Genomic DNA, 14,046 nt, shown 5'->3' on the forward strand with positions numbered 1-14,046 from the left:
GCTTGAATATAAAGGGTGTCATAAACTTCATCTACTCGCTACCTTAGCATCCCTTTATATCTTCAGATAAGCTATTTGAAATCTAGTCATGCTGGGCATGACGGCACACATCTATAATCTGAACTACTCAGGAAGCTTATGCAGAAGGATCACAAAATTGAGGCGTAAGACCCTGTCTCAAATAAAAAAGGGCTGGGATATGGTTCAGCAGTAGACCACCCCCTTGTATGGTGAAGGCGTTCCCAAATCATTCCTGCCACCTTTGGCCTAGTTAAAGCTTCTCCCCTGTGTTGTCATTGACTACATGGTCTCTTCCTTCAACTGATGAAAAAAGCAACACATCAAGCTGCTAACACCAGAGTGACTTAAGAAAGTCAATCTTCAAATGGTATTTTCTCTACATTAGTCAATCCACAACCTCAGCGGGAAAGTCTGAAGGACAATGCCCACAGACCTTAATAAAGCAGAGTTCCAAATGTCCTTTCTCTCTCAATCCCTACCCCACTATTGAGAACTCTATTGTTTCTGTACTTCTCCAAGGCTCTTAGGGGCAGCTTTTTGTTTTTAATTTTTTTTCCCTGTAGTTATACTCAGACAGAATGACTTTATTTATATATTTTTATGTGGTGCTGAGGATCAAACCCATTGCCTCACACATGCTAGGCAAGCGCTCTGCCCGAGCTACAGCCCCATAAATGTTTCTCCTATTTCATGTGTTTTTTCTGCTGTCTCCTATATTATATCTCACTTGACCATGATGTAAGTCTCCTGTTCTGGATAGGGCTAGAATTTATAGCCACTCTGCAGGGAGAGACCTCCAGACCCAAATAGAAAAATACAGCAAGACGTAGCAAATTGAGTATGGTCACACCCATGAGGGACACAAAAATAGACTTCTCTTGCCTTACCACATGACTCTCCCATGAAGCTAATACCATTTTGTAAGGCTCCATGGCTCACTGAGTTATGCCTGCACTGCTGTGTATTGCTGTTTTTCTCTACTGAATAATGCCAAAACTCCCCTCCCTAATTTGGAAGGAGTCAGACAGTCTAAGGGACCTTTGGGAACAACTGCTAGCCATAATAGGACAAGAGGGGCAACCACAGTCAACAGCCACTCCTAGTAGTGGTCAGAGTGAAACCAACTATATTCTGACGGCCTTATTTGGTTGATTGACTTGTCACTGAGAAGCAGAAGGGGAAGGTAGGCAGTGGGTAAATATGAGAGCCAGCAGAGTGCTAGAGGGAGACTGGCATTCTAACTGCCCATTGCACTGGGGATGGAATATTCTATGAAGGTGACTATACCTCCCAGCCTGATGAGGCACCCCCTTTACAAGGGAGACGATAGCACCTCACTAGCAATGGTCCACTGGGATTTGCGAACCCTATGTCCTTTATACCTGTTGCTCCACACCCCTAACACCTTACAGAGGTCTAGAGGGACACACTAGAAAGAAAGGTGAGAGCCTACAAACGGGGTAACAGAAACAACTAATGGAGACCGTTGATCCTGGGCCATTTGAAGTACCCAGGAGTTTGTCAGGTAAAAACAAAGGGGATTAAATCTTTTAGGTAATTAAAGATTTATTGATCTTTATGATTCAAGTCTTCCAAAAATTTTATTTAAAAAGAAAAAAATATATAAAATAAAAGAGAGAGAGAAAAAAAAAAAGAGTAGAAGGACTGATTGTCTTAAGGTCTGACTATCCCAGAGGGACAACTGAACCAAAGCACTAGGTTCTGTGACCACCACCCTCTTTCTTCCTCTTATCAACAACAGACAGAAACCAAGAACCACCATTTCAGACAGCTCAAAGACTTAAAACCAAAAAGTTTTAAAAGCCTTGGGCTTTAGGCAGCACCAGTCAAAAAAACAGAAAGGAAGGAAAAATAGAGGGAAAACTTTAAACATTTAATACTGAGTAAATACCAAATGCCAGGACTAACCAATGGAAGATTAGTGATTTAAGGAAAAAAAACACAAGATGGGGGCGGGGGGGTTAATTAAACATTTAAGTTTAACATTTGCTAAAGTGCACCAATTAAAATAATTATATGGATTACTAAATCTAGAGGTCAAATTATGGTTATACCTGGGGTTCCCACTAACTTTAAGTATTATACCCTTTAAAACTAGAGTAAATATGAAGGAAAAATTAGGCATCCCTAACTTTAACTTGAGCCTTGCTTAAATTTTCCAGTCATAGGACCAAATGTTTCATATTGAGAATAAACCCTCTAATACAAGAAATAATCACAAACTAAGAAGTAAGACTTTGACACAGATTTGATTAATAAAATGAGACCCCTCGATACCCAGATAAAATAGTTAATACAACTCAATGTTTTAAGTTATAGGGGAGGCTGAGGTTATAGGTCAGTGGTAGAGTGCATCCCTCACATATGTGAGGGACTGGGTTCGATCCTTAGCACCACATAAAAGTAAATAAAATAGGGGGTTGAGGCTCGGTGGTCGAGCGCTTGCCTAGCATGTGTGAGACCCTGGGTTTGAGTCTCAGCACCACATATAAATAAATAAAATAAAGGTCCATTTCCAACTAAAGTAAATACATATTTTAAAAGATTAAAAAATAAATAAATACAGATATTGTGTCCATCTTAAAAAAATAGGGCTTCAATGATTAAAATTTGCATAATACACAGTTTGTGAGAGGGTGATTACCTCCATTGCTCTTCCATTCAATACAATTGTTTCTTCTTCTTAATCTGAAATAAAGACTGTTAGTTCTTCCAAGGCTTCTAATGCAAGAAATTGCCCCTCTCAGCTTCATGGTATTGCCATCAAAACAAATGACTGGCCACCAACTGGTATCTCCTGGAAATAAAGACTCTAATATATCCTGAGCCTGTGACCCTATAATACCCAAAGGTCACAGAAACAGGACAGAGCTTCATACTGCTACTTAGGCCTCCTTAAGACAGGGTAGAACCAAAATTAAATCTTCTGGTATACTCTACCTATAGGAGAAGAGGGTTTCCTCTGACTTCAGTCCCTTGCCTGAGGCAAGGGTGCTAGAGGAGGTGACTCCTCCTCCAGACTCACTGATAATCTGAAAAGCCCCTTGGGATCAACTGAGTGAAAAGTAACTGGAATTCAGAGACTTCATTACAAAAGGGCACTACTAGCTAGGTGCAGTAGCACATGCCCGTTAGCCCAACAACTCAGGAGGCAGAAGCAGGAGGACCACAAATTCAAGTTCAGTCTGAGCAACTTAATGAGATCCTCAGTAACTTAGCAACAAGCTCTCTCAAAATAAAAAAGGGCTAGGGATGTAGCTCAGTGGTAAAGAGCCCATGGGTTCAATCCCTGGGGGTAGGATGGGGGAAAGGAACTACTGACTATCATATATGCATTTTAAAGGAGAGTTGTTGCTTTCCATTCCTCAGCCAGGATGGTCCTAATTAAAATCTAAACCCAAGAAGCAACACAGCTGGGCAAATGCCAGGCAGTCATCTTGGCTCTGGATACCCTGGATACCCTTGATCATTAAAACCCCATCTTTTTTTAAGAGACCCAAGGAACTTAACAAAAAGGCAGAGACCCACCCACAGATCTCATCATCTCTCACTCCCCTCTGGCTGACTAAGCACCATGGTCATGGCATCTACAAACTTCCCAAAAGTCCTCCAGGGAACACCTCTCTCACAGTAATTAAGATGCTTCTATTATATTAGATGTTTACTGTGCTGCCTCCCTTGTGTCTCAACTAACCAACACAAAAGAACCCAACTCTCCCAGTAAAGACAGGGCTATAACTATGACCATTCTCCAGAGATACCACAAGACCAAATAAGAGGAATGTGTAAGGGGTAAATGGATGGACATCACAAAAGGAAGGAAACTTTACCTTCTGGATATAACTGCTGCATGGTAGTCAGCAGTGTCCAAGTGCTATGCCCATGCCATGAGCCCAGAACACATTCCTTAGATGACCATCAACCCCTGACCCAGTTACCAACATCCTACTGACCTCCTACTATGGAGCCCATGTGCTCAAAGGTATCCCACTAGCAGAGGTACTCTCTGCAAATATGCTAACATAGTTGATGACTTGTTTCCCAACTCTGGATGCATGCTGCATGTTGACCCAACTTATTTTGTACATCAGACACAATAAGCTTGTGCCCCAGTAGTATTCCCCTTGGCCCTCCATAGACAGACACATGATGGGCCTGGCACTACCAGATAGGTGGCATCCAAACTCCCACTGCCTACCAAACTCATTTGAAGGGTTCCCTGTGATATGTATCACAGCTCTCCAAAAGAAAACACTTTGTGTGGGAAGCCACTATGAATGACCCTCCAGTCCTGAAGCAAGAGCCTCTGACCAATCACTACATTTCATGGTGACTTGGGCGTTGTCCCAGATCAGGAAGTAAAAGACATGTCCTTCAGATGTAGGTGTCACCCCCTGAGGTTAAGTTACACTCAACTGTCCCTTGTAACCCAGCCCCTTCTGGCCTTTTTTTGGATAGAACTTTCTAAAGAACAAGAGTCCCTGCAATAAAAACCCACTTCCGAACGTGCTCGCTCTCTCTCACCAGCCTCTCGTGACTTACTGTTGCTCTCCCTTTTGGGGAGCCTGAGGCCGAGAGTGGAGAAGCCGTCCTGAAGCTTGTTTTAAGGTAAAGTGTGTCTGTTTTATTTGGTGTCCCTGAAAATTCACATGAGCGACTTTAAGTTCAGCTGTCCACACATGTCAAGGAGAGCAACTATGCAGTCAGGGGCAGAGGTATGCACCTGTAATCTCAGCTACTCAATACACTGAGGCAAGAAACTTGTGAGTTCAAGGGAGAAGTGTCCCAATTCCCTAATATACAAAAACGCCAATAGCAGCTGGCATTGTTTTAATCTTGCTTAATCTATGTAATAACCATCTCTGGACATAAGTAACCCAGCAAACTTTACCACCCAATAGGTTACAACTATACTATGGCTGACATGCCTTCTTATGACCTCAGTGATCTCTACCAACTGGCACAGAGAATATAGGCCTTTCCTGAGGAGTCACGTAATAAGAACCACAGGTAGCCTCTAGAAGCTAAGATCACCCTCCAGATGACAGCATCCACTATGTCCTATAGTTCTAAGAAAATGAATTTTGCCTACTAGTGAGAATGCAAATATTCTTCCCTGATTAAGCTTTCCCAATTAAGCTAACTGTAACCCAACCAATGACTTGATAGCAGCTAGGTAAAATCTTGAACAGAGGATCTACCTACACCATGCCTGGATTCCTGGATATGCCTAGATATTACACATTATTCTTCAATTGTCAGGCAGCAATAGAGAACAAATACATGTGTGTTATCTAAGGAGCTTTAAATCCCTGTCTTGGAGAAAGACAGACATTGTTTTGTTGCCTAGCTTCTTTTCACTCAAAACTTTGCAAAATTCACCCACATTTTTGCAACTACCTTCGGTTTGTTCTTTCTATTTGTGGAACAGTCTTCCATAGTATAAGAATACCACAATTTACCCATTATTCTGCTGGCCTTTTTCCATTTAGGGCTGTTTCATATAATACAGGAATAAAAAACCACTATTTTTATCTTGATATGCATGCACATGCATCCCTGTGTGACAGAGCATGCGTACATACAAAGTTAGCATATAGTCCTAACAGTTTTTGAAAGTCCTTTTCCAATAAACATGCATACCCTCACCAACTTATCTTCAGAATCCTCATTAATTATTTAACTATGTCCACTTAGCTCACTGGGACCCCTTTGTGGCTAAATGAAATCATGGTTATTAGAGGGATGGAGGGGACATTAAGGAGGTATTGGAAGTGAAATGAACCAAATTATGTCACATTCATATATGAAATACACCACAATGGAACCCATTATTCTGTATAATTATTATGCACCAATAAAAATTTTTCTAAAGAAAACAAAACACAGATATTGCAAAGTCATAAAACTCCTTCAGTGCTTACTGGCAACCAACACTGGCAGGGGAGTTTTCTGGTCACTTACCTATGGAGTGTGAATGTCTCTAAGGAGTCACATTAAGAGTGATTAACTCTAGACATTCAATCAGGAAAATGAAGGACAAGTTTGGATAGGAGTAAGAACACCAAGGTTGACTAAAAAACACTCAAGAGACTTTTGACTGTTTATAGACACAGACTTTCCAAATATAAATAATTAACAAGTGAATTTTCATAGTGAACTTTTTTCTCAATGGTATCACCGATGCGAATTCCTTGAATTAATTTCCTACTTATAAAAAAGTCATGCTTTATTTCATCTCAAATTACACCATTTCAATAGGTACCAGTTTTCTTGTCAGTTATATACTGAGTTGCATATTAATTTTCCCAAATGTAGAAAATTACTTTGGTGCCAAAACTGGAGTTAAGTCCTTGTCAATTCTCTTTTCTCTCTCTCTCTAGAGACTTAATCAGTTAATCCATTGTCTCCTGCTTCCTATTTTCTGGAAGAAAGCAAATAAGTTCAAATATGATAGTACTTTAGTGCAATAAAACCTCGTCCTTCCTACAGATCCGTTTTGAAGCTCCGTGGGGAAGCCCAGAGCAGAAAGTTCAAATGAAGAGAATGGGCTACAGATCCTTTCCGTCCCTTGGCAGAATGGTTTGTGGTCCGCTACCTATAGAACAGGTGGCACCCTAGACGTCTTTAAAAGAAGCTTTATCTTCCTGCCTAAATGTGTCAAAAATATACTCCACACAAAGACAAAGCCCAATTGAAACACAAAAGAAGTCCTGTGGAGACAACTTACACCAAGCACTCACCGGAACGCGCCGGGGTCGCCAGGTCCGCGCGGAAGGGGGATGTTATGCTGCCCTCGACCGCGGAAGTTCTTTTCCTTCTGGAAAAAAAAATTTTTTTTCAAAAGATTACTTTAAAGGCTTTTGAGGAAAAGCGCACAATGTTCGAAACGAGGACGCGCCCTTCAGAATTATGTCGAAACGGCCCCCGGCGGGACCCTCCGAACCACGGCCACCGGCCTGTAAGACCCGGCCGCAACCGGAGGACCCGCGACCCCGGCGGACGCGATCGGGAAGGGCCGGCCCTCTCTGAGAGGCTCCCCGACGGCCCGGGATAAACTCGAACACTCCCTGGACCCTTCCAGCGGCTGACTGTCCCCTTACTCCACCTCGCCAAGGCCCCGTTAAGTGCACCACCACCAAGGAGAAAAGAACTTGGCCGCGCAGAGCTAGACCGGAAAAGACGGAGAGACATCTCACATCACTTCCGCTTCCAAGTTCTGGCCCGGAAGTCCCCGAGTTCGGCGTCGAACCACAGCCACGTAGGACCCTCTGCGGCACAGAAACGTAGAAATTCTAGCTTCTTCCCATGGGGGCGGAGAGCCCTTAAGGTCAATTCTGAGCCTAACGCTGGGGACCAGAACAGGCGAGGCCGCGGCTGGTGGTTAGAATCAGGATTCTGGGCGAGGTGCATTCCCAGGGCGGAGTTGGAGGTTGGACCTGCCAGACGCACGGAATGAGGAGGAGGGAACGGTGTGAGGGGGGGCCCAACCACACGCCGCTCACAAAAGCTGCCTCCATCCACGTAGTTAGAACTTCCTTTGTGTTTCTACGCCTGCCAATCAGTGAGATGGTCGGTCTCCTCCACGCAATTAATCCAGTCCCTCAGCCTTTATTTCTTTTTATTATCTGGACACCATGCTAAACTCTTAATAGTTGATTGCTTGGAGTTTACAGCGTACTGACACTTTTTGTAAAGCTTGAAATTTTTCTTCTTCAAATATGCATTACTCTTTCCACTTGACGGATTTTTTGACTTTAAATTCGGGGCCTTCCGCACTGCGTTTTGTAAAACAGCGCTGATAAACACTCAGAAGTGATTCTAAAAAGTTTTCTGATCATCAGTTTTGCTGTGATTTTCAGTGAGCGGCTTTTGTGGAATAAAGAGTTGTTTAGAACTCTAATTTACAAATATTTTACAAAGATTTGTTCGTGCCTATTAGATATGGAAAATGTGAAACCCTCAAATAGTGTGGACTCGGAAAAAGGAGTGAAAAAGAAAGCCATACATTAATAATATTGATCCTTACCCAATCGTTCTTTCTTGGTGACAAAACAAGCCCTGGGGAGAAGTTCTCCATCAAACCTAGACTGACAGTCTCTCGAAAAAGACTTAAGCATTGATTTCTTCCGAAATAAATCCTTTCCAGATGCTGGCCACTGACCCCAGACCCTTCATTGCCCAATAAAAATAAAATCTCAAATTCCTGAGTGAGGAGCTCTGTCATTAATTCATCCCTCGATATAAATAGAAGTATAGACTCCTGCTTCGGCTGGCTGCCCATTTTCCACCAGGAAAAGGGTCACTCCATTCCTGGAAAAAAAAAAAAAAAAACTGTGCTGATCCGTAAAGTTTGCGTCCTGTCCTGTTCTTTTGGGCTAACAGTGCCTGTTATCAAATGTGTTTTGTGAACACTAGATTGCTAATTACCTCACCATAAAATGTTTATTTTTTGCCATATACAATATTTACCTTTTATGTAGTCAAAGGTGTTTGTTTTGTAAAGGAACTTGTGAGTTTCTTGCCTTGCATTAAAAAGTATTCTTAAAAATCTATATTACAAATGGATTTCCTAATTTTCCTTTGTAATGTTTTTGTTGTTGTTATTGTTTTCTGCCAGTAATTGAATCTAGAGGTTCTTAACCACTGAGCTACATCCCTGCCCTATTTTGTATTTTATTTAGAGACAGGGTTTCACTGAGTTGCTTAGCATCTCACTTTTGCTGAGGAGGCTGGCTTTGAACTCACAATCCTCCTGCCTCAGCCTCCGAAGCCATGCTATTGGGATCACAAACGTGCACCACCAGGCCCAGCTAAATTCTTTTTTTTTTTTTTTGGTACCAGGGATTGAACTCAGGGGCCCTTAACCACCGAGCCACATCCTCAGTTCTATTTATTTATTTTTTTAAATTTTATTTTATTTTTATTTATTTATTATTTTTATTATTTATTTATTATTTTTTTTTTTTTTTTTTTTTTTTTTTTTTTTTTTTTTTTTTTTTTTTTTTTTTTTTTTGAGACAGGTTCTCTCTAAGTTGCTTGGGTTCACTCTAAGTTGCTGAGGCTAGTCTTGAAAGTACAATCCTCCTGCGTCAGCCTCCTGAGCCACTGGGATTAGAGGCATCTGCCACCACACTGGGCAAGAAATTAAATTATTTCAAAATGTACAAAACAGACATTCTTATGAAGTTATCAAGGCTTCTACCAAGCATCTTTCAAATTATCCACAAGCTTCATCTGTTAAACAGCCACACAAGTGAGACCCAAATTCAGGTTACCAAAATGCACTATAGTATGTTATTCAGCAAGAGCTGAAGTTCCCTGGAGCAGAGTGTCAGGCAGACAATCAATCAGTCTGAGGTTTTTCTGGACCCTTCAAAAATTGTCATGCCTAAACTTGGAATGGAACCACCGTTTGACCAAGTGATCCCACTCCTTGGTCTACACCCAAATGACTTAAAAAACAGCATACTATAGGAACACAGCCACATCAATATTTATAGCAGCACAATTCACAATAGCTAAACTGTGGAACCAACCTAGATGCCCTTCAATAGATGAACAAAGAAACTATAGTATATATACACAATGGAATATTCCCCAACATTAAAAGAGAATAAAATTATGGCATTTGCAGGTAAAAGGATGGAGTTGGAGAACATCATGCCAAGCGAAACAAGCCAATTCCAAAAAAGAAAACAAAGGCCAAACGTTTTCTCTGATATGTGGATGCTGATCCACACTTGAGTGGTGGGGACAGGGGACAAATAGAGGAACTTTGGATTGGACAGAGGGGTGTGAGGGGAGGGAAGGGGGCTTGGGGGTAGGAAAGATGGTGGAATGAGACATTATCATTACCCTAGGTACATGTATGATTGCACAAATGGTATGATGCTACATTGGGTACAACCAGAGAAATGAAAAGTTGTGCTCCATTTGTGCACAATGAATCAAAGTACATTTTATTGTCATGTATAACTAATAAGAACAAATTTTTGTTTTTTTGGTTTTAGGTGAACACAATATCTTTATTTTTATGTGATGGTGAGGATCGAACCCAGTGCTTCATGCATGTTAGGCGCACACTCTACCACTGGACCACGACCCCAGCCCTAATTAGAACAAATTTAAAAATTAAAGAAAAATTGTCATGACTGTGAGACTCTCATGTTCTATTTGGCTAAGAGGCCAGGTCTGAGAACATGAGCGCCACTCATCACTAACACAACTCTGCATTGTATTGCTTCAGGTACACTACTATATCTCCTTGCTTTTCAACAATTTCTTCTAGGCTTGAAATAATCCTGAAACCAGTTTCCAAAGTAATGTTGCTGTGGTAAGGATAGCTTTTTTTCCTTCTTCAAGTACATCAGCTCTTGTTTGACTTCCTTAAATTTTCTCATTTTCACTGCACAAATGAGCAGACAGGTCAGGGAACAGAGCTTAGTTCCAGGGCCAGGATGGCCTGACTGAGGTCAAAGTACAACTTATGAGGCTCAGGAAAAGAATGCTGCATGTACAGTATGAGGAGAATTATTGTGTTGCTGGTTGAATACACCATTAGGACAAGTCTTTTAAGAACTTATGGTGATGATACTGAATGTTGCATTCAAGAAGTAAATGTGAAATCCGCAAAATAACTTTTCCCAGGATTATGACTGAACTTTAAATGGGTTGGTATAGTTCCTAGGCACTTGTCCTCATTTAATTAGAGTAAAAACAAAGCACACAGGTCAAAAATTCTAAAAACAAAAAAATTGCTAGACAACAAACACAGCATAGATAAACAAGAGATTTGCTATGATGACTATTAAAAGAGAAAGGAATCTGTGTCTAAAATGAGCTTGTAACGAGTGATGTGGTAGAAGATAGACATGAAGAAGTAGATCATCTTCAATTGGATAATGTCCAAGGAAATGCCCTCCATCCTGACCCTCATCGCCATTTCTAGACATCAGAGGCTAAAGCCCCTGCAAGCCTGATCTCTCCACCTCTGCCAGCTGAAGAGTAGGAAAGTTGTGACCTTCTGGGACCTGTGGCCTCAACCCCAAATGTACCCACCCACCAAAGTAATTTTGAACAAGAACAAAACCAGAGGCATCACACTTCCTGATTTCAAATTATTTTACAAAGCTATACCAATCAAAACTGTGTGGTGATGGTATAAAGATAGAAACTTGGGCCAATGGAAAGAGTTAGAAAGCCCAGAAGTAAACCCATGCATATATGGTCAACTAATGTATGTTCCAGCAAACCCCTTCTTTTACCAAGGAAGTAAAATCACTACCTGAAAGAGAAAGCTGCAGAACTTTAGATAGGGCAAAGGGGAGGGAGGGGATAGGAGGGGGCAAGGGGGTAGAAATGATGGTGGAATGAGTTAGACATCATTACCCTAAGTACATGTATGAAGACATGAATGGTATGAAAATACTTTGTGTACAATCAGTGAGTTGAAAAATTGTGTTCTATATGTGTAGTATGAAATGAATTGCATTCTGCCAATATGTATAACAAATTAGAATAAATAATTTTTTTAAAAAAGAGAAAGCTGTACTTCTATGTTCATTTTAGCAATACTCAAAATAGCCAAAGTATGTCCCTTGACAGATGAACAGGTAAATAAAATGTAGCATATTTGCATATATAAAATAGAATGTTTAGCTTTTATTTTTTATTTTAGTTTTTAATATTTAGTTTTTAGTTTTCAGTGGACACAACATCTTTATTTTTATGTGGTGCTGAGGATTGAACTCAGAGCCCCACGCATGCCAGGTGGGCGCGCTACTGCTTGAGGCACATCCCCAGCCCTAGAATGTTTAGCTTTTAAAAAGAAGCAAGCTAGAAGCTGTGACACACCCCTGTAATCCATCCCAATGGCTCAGGAGTCTAAGGCAGGAGAATCGCAAATTCAAAGCCAAACTTGGCAACTTAGCAAAGACCCTACACAACTCAGCAAGAACTTGTCTCTAAATAAAAAATATTAAAAAGGGCTGGGAATGTGGCTCAGTAGTTAAGCGCCACTGGGTTCAATTCCCAGTACAAATAATAATAATAATAATAATAATAATAATAATAATAATAATACATGAAAGAAAAAAAAGAAATCCTTTCACTTGCAACAACATGAATGAACCTAGAAGACACCATGCTAAGTAAAGCCAAAGAAAGACAAAAATTGTATAATTTCCCTTATATGTGGAATCTAACCAGAGAAAGCATTTAATAGAATCTTAAGTCATTAAAGACAAAGCCTCTCCCAAATGGAAAGGAAAGAAAAGCTTTAACCTTGTGAAATCTATATCAGTTAACACAGTTATTGGTGAAAATGAAAAAAAATTCCAATCCCAGCAAGTAGGGAGACCAAGGCAGGAGAATCATTGCGTTCAAAGCCAGCCTCAGTAACTTAGTGAGATCCTAAGCAAATTAGCAAGACCCTGTCTCTAAATATAAAAAGGAACTGGGGATATGGCTTAAATAGATAAATTCCTTTAGGACTAATAAGAAAAGTATGAAGTTTTTCCTGCTTTGGTCTCAGGAAAAACCTATGTGGAAAACCCTTAAGAATACATAAGAACTAGAACTGGTAAGAGTTTTTAGCAAGGCTTCTAGTAAAATCAAATACAAAGATCAATTAAATCAGAATTAGTTGATGGAGCAGAGATGGTGTATAGATGATACGACTGGGATGTGATATGTTAATACTACCATTAGGATTCCAAGTCCCAGATGCCATGGCCAAACTGCAGTATTGACTTCATCTGTGATCCACAAATTCTCAAACTCAGTCATCTGTGAACAAGTTCCACAAACGACCTACTAGTCTTATTTCATACAATCAGGATGGCATCCAAAGTCAACCCATGATTCTTTACAACCCACACAAAACAGTTAAAACCAGTCTCATGATCTATGATGTGTATGCCCACAATTAAAGGTGACAACACTTAAAACCACAAGAGAAAAAACTCAATGACCCTCGTCTTCAATTTTGAACAAACAATTCAAAGTACAAAGGTCTCTTATATTCTGGATTGTTAAACTTGATTTGGATTACTATTAATTACAGTGTTTTGATTAGACACCAGAGAGCCATCAAGCAGCTATAGCTCTGAGGGTCAACCATGACGTAATCCAAGACTGATCCAAGCATCAGAAGTACATAAACTTGGACTGAGGTTGTACTCAGTGGTAGAGAGCTTGCCTCGCACATGTGAAACACTGGGTTCAATCTCCTCAGCACCACAAAAAAATAAAAATAAATAACTACAACTAAAAATACTTCTTAAAATTATATAAACTTGTATCACTCAACTGAAATATAAATAGCTGAGTGCTCTTGTCTTTCTTTAGTAGAAAGGCTCCTACTCTAAATATATTTAAATTTATATACAGAAGTAAGGGCATTCTGTATGCTTAGAATTTATCTTAACTTTCTACTCCAATATTCTTTGTCAAAAATGAAGGGCATCAGCCAGGGACGGTGGTCAACACCTATAATCCCAGTGACGCAAGAGGCTGAGGCAAGAGTATCACAAGTTCAAGTTCAGCCTCAGCAGCTCAGCAAGATTCTGCTTCAAATTTAAAAATTAAAGGGGCTGGGGATGTAGCTCAGTAGTAAAGTACCTGGGCTCAATCCCCGCACCAAAATAAATAAATAAAGGGCATCAAAGACAAAGTAAAAATCTCAGAGGAAATTTTCTTTATCAAAGAAAAGGGGGAAAGGACCCTTTTGGACTAACTTTCAGCCAGTGGTCACTGAACACACAGGATGACCAAGTCTGTGAAGTGAGAGGTCCCTAAGGTCAAGTCGACGTGACTCAAACGCCAGAAATCAATTTCCTTCATGAACTATTCACAAAGGTTGCTCTTAAGGAGCCACCTCATGAGACAGACCACCCTGCCTAGGCCGCTCAGGAGGGCCAGGCCCAGGGACTCGAGGGGAGCACGCCACGTCCCCGGTGCCCCACAGCAGCCTTAGCCACACCCGCCCTTTGACGCCCCCCC

The 14,046-nt window shown here is 40.7% G+C and overlaps 1 protein-coding gene and 1 pseudogene across 5 annotated transcripts in view; both read right to left on the reverse strand.

Annotated features, from left to right (window-relative positions):
* LOC107145150 (zinc finger protein 26-like) overlaps positions 1-7,244 on the reverse strand; it is a 31,408-nt gene extending 24,164 nt beyond the window's left edge. For 3 of the 5 annotated variants that reach the window (XM_048795247.1, XM_048795245.1, XM_048795244.1), the window contains exons 1-2: positions 7,151-7,244; positions 6,773-6,862 (exon numbers count right to left, since the gene is read on the reverse strand). The gene's annotated coding sequence lies outside the window, so the exon portion shown is untranslated. Of the gene's footprint in view, positions 1-6,772; positions 7,128-7,150 lie in introns of those variants that run through there. The other 2 variants (XM_048795246.1, XM_015488954.2) reach the window with 2 other exon arrangements.
* Positions 7,245-10,203: 2,959 nt separating this feature from the next.
* On the reverse strand, positions 10,204-10,997 carry LOC125613789 (annotated as a pseudogene).
* Positions 10,998-14,046: the final 3,049 nt, after the last annotated feature.

Source organism: Marmota marmota, unplaced genomic scaffold (assembly GCF_001458135.2).
Source record: "Marmota marmota marmota unplaced genomic scaffold, marMar, whole genome shotgun sequence".
Lineage (NCBI taxonomy): Eukaryota > Metazoa > Chordata > Mammalia > Rodentia > Sciuridae > Marmota > Marmota marmota.